Raw genomic sequence first — 7,264 nt, 5'->3', positions numbered from 1 at the left:
TGTAGTTTTGTCCCTCACACTGAGGGAAGGTCATTGACTGATATTCCTTCAGCTCCTTTAATGGAGGTGACAAAAGGAGAGTGTCTGAAAGAAAGGAGGTCAGGGTGGAGGAATGAGGGAGAAAGCAAGAATTAGGGAGAGACTTGAATTTTTAAACTTGTTTCTTTTACTTACCATTATTTTTTTACCCTCCTAACAAAGATTAATCTGGCAAATTCCCTAAATCGGATGGCTGAATTTATCCTTTTAAGCTTTTTAAAAGCAAGAGAATTTTTCAAAGATACTTCTGTATAATTGTGAATAAGACCAATGCCAGAGAAGAGAAAAAAAACAAACAAAACAAAAACAAAGCAAGATAAAAGACAGGAAGAGAGAAAGAAAAATGAGAGTGAAAAGTCTTCAAACTTCTGTACTTTTAGAGATTGTGAGAGGCTGTGCTCTTTTTCAATTCAATGAGTCTCTTAACTTTTTTTTTTCTTGCTATCACTGCTCATTCTTGTCTCTTTGCTTGTTCCTGTCTTCTCATTTCCCTTTCCAAATTTTCATCTTTACAAATTCCTCATGTTACAGTTTAAAATTATTATTGTAATACTGACTGCTAGGACCTTTCCATTTATTCCAATTTCCACTGGATGGTTAGGGCTAATGAACCTGTGAACACCAAACCTTTCTATTTCTGGGTGTGGTGGCCCTCCACCAAGGAAAGGGGTTTCCTGAAGTCCTTGTCTGATAGCAAATACTGGAGTAGGGTTAAATGTCCTTGGGTCACATAATGGTGGCCAGTGAGCTAATCTGTTTCTGGGAATGCATTACATTTTAAAACCTTGCCCATAATCCCATGATTGTTCAGCTGGTGACAGGTGGAGAAAGTGGTCCTGATTTTGGAATAAAAGTGTGAGATTGCTTGTAATTAGTAGTCCTGAGAGTAGGTTCATAGGACTATGAATGGATTTAAATGGTAACATAGTTTATCCATTTAGTGAACACAGTTCTAATTGTTCAACTGACTATTTTCACTTTCTGGGCAGACAGGATGACCACATTCACAAGCCTAATTCAGAGTCTGTGTGGGACTGCGGGACTGCAAGAGGAATTGATGTGTCATTTCTAGTCTGCAGCAGTTATGAGTTAGTGTGTTTCTTCCTCTGTTGCATCTCTCTCTTGCCCTGCCTTGGCAATCCTAGAAACCATGGAAGGCAGCCATCAGGAAATGGAGGCATTGAATTTTTCCTAAATGAGAAATAAATTTTTATAGTAGTAAGTACCTGATATTCCAGGATTTGTTTGTTACTACAGCAGAACTTACCTGATCATGACAGCTACATTTAGTATAGTATCCTGGCACATACTGTCCACTAAATGATATTTATCATTATTATTATGATAGTATTCTATGGGCCTATTGGGAGATGTAATACAATTATTCTTCCTCATTGATAATGACTTTATTAAAATGAAATTAAGAAATATTATGCAAATATGATGGAATATATATTAGATACTTATTACAATTTTTTGACTCCCTGTGGGGTATGGTTTAGGATGAGAGCAACAGGATCATTTTCACTTAGGTGTCTTTTTATCCGTGCAATATCTTATATAAGCAGTAATTAATTTTCAGAGCTATGACCTAAATAGCTAAGAAAATAGAGTTTTAGAAGATAAGGGAAAAAAGTGGAAAAAAGTAATATATACAAGAAAGAAAAGAAAGAAAAAAATTGTCTGTGGAGTTATTTTATAATATCACCTCCCTCAATAGACTACAACAGTACCTGTGTATGTTTCTAAGACTAATAAACAGGGTAGCCCAAATCACTGAGTAAAGTAAATGACTAAAATAATAAAGAAGCTGAGTAGTGAATAAAGCACTTCTAAGTGTCAAAGTTGTGGCCGTCAATCACGGTTTGGCCACCTATATTGCTGGAAGTTTTGGGACAATATTCAGGAAAAATGACTAGACACAGATAGGTCCTATAATTAGAGAGATTATTTGTCACTCTAAAGAATCAACTTAAATTTGTCAGTTAGTGAGTCTAACTTCAGTTTTTTCAGATGAACCTCCAAAGTACACATTTCACTGTTATGATCTCAACACCCCAGTTGTACACTTTGTTGAGAACTGCGCACGTATTGACATCCTCAAAATACCCTCCTGTTAGAAAAATGTAGCAGTGTGCTTTAGCAGTGAATGTAAACTCTACTTCCTCTTAAGATGCTCATGATTAGTTTGACATCTGGGAAATTGTTCTTTAATATGAATAGAGGAGTTTTATATCCTTTTATATAAGATAGCTATTTAGATCTTTTGGAAACCTTTTAAATTATTACACTTTTTCATGCATCTTGACAGAAAAATGGCTATCTACATGAAGGAACGTAAAAAGGGATTCGTGTATCTGTTAGTTAGATTCCATTGCAGCACTCATATTTCTTGCCCGTGGACTCGATAATCTGTGGGTTGGCTGAGATCAGCTAGGCTTGGATTTGGGGTTTTTCCATGTATCTCTCATTCTGAAACGGGGGTGAAAGGCATTGCAGTCATTGGGGGCGTGCTCTTTTCATGGTGGATAGCAGGAAGGCAAGAGGAGCCAATGGAAATACCTGATGCCTTTCAAAGTCTCTGCTTGACATTCCACCATTTCATATCTGTCCATATTGCTTTACTCATGTGAGCAACACCAGAGTCAATGGGGGTAGAGGTGTATAGTCCTCCTCTAGAGGCAGTTCTTACAGCCTCTTTGATATGTAATTGTATCATCGGGAGAAAATGGAATAGGAGGGATCAGAATCCATTCATTCACATTAGCTAACACCACATATGATGGTGGCCTCTACAGAGATGAAAGACCTAAAGTTGAAAGGTAAAAGTATAAAGTTAATAGAAGAAAATCTAGAAGACTATCTAGGGTAGTAGAACTTCTTTAAAAAAATGTAAAAGTACAAACCAAAAGAAAGAAAATTAATAAATCTGACTATATCAAGAAAAATTTTAATGAAAGGCACCATGTATCAAGTTAATAAACAGATAATAGATTGGGGGCATATATTTCTGACACTTAAAATCAACTAACAATCAATACCTTGAATATGAGAAATTCTTCTGTAAAGAGCAATTCTGATACAATTAAGTGTGAAAGATATGAGATGGAATTTTCAAAAAATTAAAACCAAAAAGCTACCAAGCATGCATAAGGGGAAGTCATAGAATCATTAGTGATCATAAATATGTAAATTAAAGCAAGAATATCACTTTAGAGCCATTAGCGCACTAAGTAATACTAAGAACGCAATAATGTAATAGGAACCTTCACACACATCTAATGGAGTGTAGATTGTTGTGGACATTTGGAAAGTAATCTAGTACCAGTGAGTCAGTTTGTAGACACATACCCTGTGATAAATCTGTTCTTTTACCAGGTATATAATCCAAATCTATCCTCATGTAAAGTCAAAAAGGGACATGTAAAAGGTTGTTCTTTGTTGTGGACTAAGAAATATTGTGTTTGTTCTTGGTTGAGGACTAAGTTGAGGTAAGTGAGACAACTCAGGTGCAGATTTTAAGGAGGCACTCACTCTAAAGGTCATGTAAAACATGAGTACAGGATAGCACACTCACCCTGAGAGTAAGTGCCTCCTTAAGTGTTGTGCCCCATCTGCCTCACTTGCCTCACCCTACTATCAGCTTAGCTGGTAAACTGGAGTCAGATTAAGTGTCTGTCACATGGAGAGTGGATAGATGACATGAAATAAATGCACAGGAAGGAGAATTACACATCATTTAGAAAGAATGGATGAAAGATAAATATAGTTGTAGGAGTGAGTTTTAAGTTGTTTAATTAAAAAAAAACATTATTCATCATTTTGAAAGTGAACACATCAAATGGCATTTTATTTACTTAAGAAGCAAATATTAATTAAAACAAAGCCAAAATAAAAATATTTTGATAAATATACTAAGAGGAAAATTAAATAGTACAGCCTATTTAAAAATGTTCTTAAAGCAATGTACTTAAAATTGATCAAGTGAAAACATATATTTTTACAATCTTAAAATCAAAATCATTTTATGTATCAGAAATTTTTCAGTATGTGGGGAAAAGGTTTATATTGTTCAATGAAACCTTAGCATATACTTTTTGACTCTCCCCATAATAACTGGCATATCTATTTCTCAAGCCAATTTAAATCTAAAATGTAAAACTGACTTTGACGTGACGGCTCACTATGATCTATTTCACCCAAAAACTTTGCTGAGTTTTTGGTATAGACTCTCTATATCTGCAAGTTATGAATGGTTTAAAATATAGAAATAGGGCTTCCCTGGTGGCGCAGAGGTTGAGAGTCCGCTTGCCGATGCAGGGAACATGGGTTCGTGCCCCGGTCCGGGAAGATCCCACATGCCACGGAGTGGCTGGGCCTGTGAGCCATGGCCGCTGGGCCTGCGCGTCCGGAGCCTGTGCTCCGCAACAGGAGAGACCACAACAGTGAGAGACCTGCATACCGCAAAAAAAAAAAAAAAAAAAAAAAAAAAAAAAAATATATATATATATATATATATAATATAACTACAAATTTAAGAAAAATGTGGATGGTTTGGAGACTTTTTAGCAGAATTATGAGTTAAAATTCATTGTTGTGGTCTACTCTAAATCTGACTTTTTAATAGCTTTATCAACTATCATACCCTAGATAAGAATAGTAACTGAAGATGGTAGATTTTAGTATGGCTGAGGACTGCCAGATATCCACGAAGGGATACTGGGTATCTGGAAGAGATCCCTGGTGGTCCAAAAACAAAATCTGTTCTTGCATCTGCTCCAATCCAGCTTTCTGACTGTCTCTCCTTTCTTCAGTATTTTCACATTCGTCTGTGCCGTCATTTATAAAATATACCTCTTAATTAAATGTGTTCTATGTCTCTGGGAAATTGATAACTTGATTTGAAAGCACTTTAAAAAATAAAGTTCAGGGGTTTCCCTGGTGGCGCAGTGGTTGAGAGTTCGCCTGCCGATGCAGGGGACACGGGTTCGTGCCTCGGTCTGGGAGTATCCCACATGCCGGGGAGCGGCTGGGACCGTGAGCCATGGCCGCTGAGCCTGCGCGTCCAGAGCCTGTGCTCCACAACGGGAGAGGCCACAACAGTGAGAGGCCCGTGTACCCCTCCAAAAAAAATTTAAAAATAAAGTTCAGGTCCCCAAATGGTGGCCAGCTGCTACCAGAATTTTCTCAAACTCTGTGAGGAATGGCCAGTGGATGAGACCAAATGAGGCCGGGACTTGGGCGCTTATCAGTGGGAGCGGGTAGCGCACGCCTTTCGGGAGGGAGAGAACACCCAGATTGCAGAGCCTGAGGCCTGTGATCAGTTGTACGAGAGCTTAGTACTTCTCCATTCAAACTACTACAAACACAAGTACCCTCGCCCCAGAGACACAAGCTTCAGTGGCCTGTCCCTGGAAGAATACAAACTGGTCCTGTCCACAGATACCTTGGAAGAGTTTAAGGAGATGAATAAAGGCATGTGGAAGGAACTGCAGGAGAAGTTTGCCCCCAAGGATCCTGAGGAGAAACATAAGGCCTGGGCTAGGGCCTTATCGCGACTGCATTACCTAAGCGTGAAGTAGTGTACATTGTCATCATCAGTAAAATGCCCTGATTTCTCCTTCAAAAAAAAAAAAAAGTTCATATACCTATAATAATTCTTTTAACCTTTTTATTTTATATTGGAGTATAGCTGATTAAGAATGTGATAGTTTCAGGTGCACAGAAAAGTGACTCAGCCATACATACACATGTATCCATTCTCATATACCTATATATAATGATACTGAGTGTTGAAATAATTATTTTTGGAATATGTTTTAAAGTGATGGGAGGGAGACGCAAGAGGGAGGAGATATGGGGATATATGTATTTGTATAGCTGATTCACTTTGTTATAAAGCAGAAACTAACACACCATTGTAAAGCAATTATACTCCAATAAATATGTTTAAAAAAATGGAACAGTAAAATAAAGTCACAGTCTGAATTTTCTTATATAAGAGGTACTTTTTCTCACCATGAGTTTGTTTTTCAGCCCTATTTAATTTGGAAACTGGCCTGTTTGAATACCTAGAGTGGAAACTTCCTCACCCAGCAGTTAAAGAAGGGCATAATGTCAGATTTTAAACTTTGTTTTCCACGTAGGACAGCAAACTGTTACCTCCTTGTATAGGTGCTTTTAATTACAGACTAGATTGGTCAATGGGATAGTGCCACCCAAACGATATATATAAAATGACCAAGATTTAGAGACATCAGGTATTACCGTGTGCAGAGTAATAGCAAGATGGGTGTCACATTCACCTCCTTTTCCTTGTACATAGATTACATGTTCATTAGTTTATAGACATCATGATAGTAATCTAATTTGGGACAAACGGAATAGATTTCATGCAAGGTTTGTATTTGGGAAGCCACAGGGTTGGTGCAATGCTGCTTCCTGGGGGATCTACAGAGAAGACTGACCCAACCTGGGGACAAGGGGATATCTTTCTCACCTTGTAATTCTCCCCTTCAAGAGGTGCAAGACTCATAAATGTGAGGAAAAGAACTATCAAGGATAGTTCTTTAGTATCTTTAGTATCAGAGTAAGGCTAGTCTTTCCCCTGTTGCGAATACTATTATTATGATTATAACCACTACTAGTACTATTATTTATTAAATACTTATTTTTAGAAAGGTTTATGTGGATAATGTTATATATATAAAGATTATGTGTATTATAATATTATTTCTCTTTTAAATAAGAGAAAAATTAAACTTGGAGAGGTGAGGTGATTTACTCAAAGTCATACTTCCAGGGTTAAAAGAGAACCTCCTAGAGAAATGGAAATAAAAACAATAATAAACAAATGGGACCTAATGAAACTTCAAAGCTTTTGCACAGCAAAGGAAACCATAAACAAGACCAAAAGACAACTCTCAGAATGGGAGAAAATATTTGCAAATGAAGCAACTGACAAAGGAATAATCTCCAAAATTTATAAGCAGCTCATGCAGCTCAATAACAAAAAAAACAAACAACCCAATCCAAAAATGGGCAGAAGACCTAAATAGACATTTCCCCAAAGAAGATATACAGACTGCCAACAAACACATGAAAGAATGCTCAACATCATTAATCATTAGAGAAATGCAAATCAAAACTACAATGAGATATCATCTCACACCAGTCAGAATGGCCATCATCCAAAAATCTAGAAACAATAAATGCTGGAGAGGGT

General features: G+C 37.1%; 1 pseudogene across 1 annotated transcript; it reads left to right on the top strand.

The window, feature by feature from the left end:
* The first annotated feature begins 5,198 nt into the window (after positions 1-5,198).
* On the top strand, positions 5,199-5,621 carry LOC309819841 (ubiquinol-cytochrome c reductase complex assembly factor 2-like; annotated as a pseudogene). Its single transcript has one exon. The product of its transcript is annotated as a ubiquinol-cytochrome c reductase complex assembly factor 2-like (transcript).
* Positions 5,622-7,264: the final 1,643 nt, after the last annotated feature.

This window comes from Grampus griseus (assembly GCF_964374135.1).
Source record: "Grampus griseus genome assembly, chromosome: 3".
Lineage (NCBI taxonomy): Eukaryota > Metazoa > Chordata > Mammalia > Artiodactyla > Delphinidae > Grampus > Grampus griseus.
Note: the sequence above shows the minus strand (reverse complement) of the source record. Positions and strands in the feature narration are given on the sequence as shown.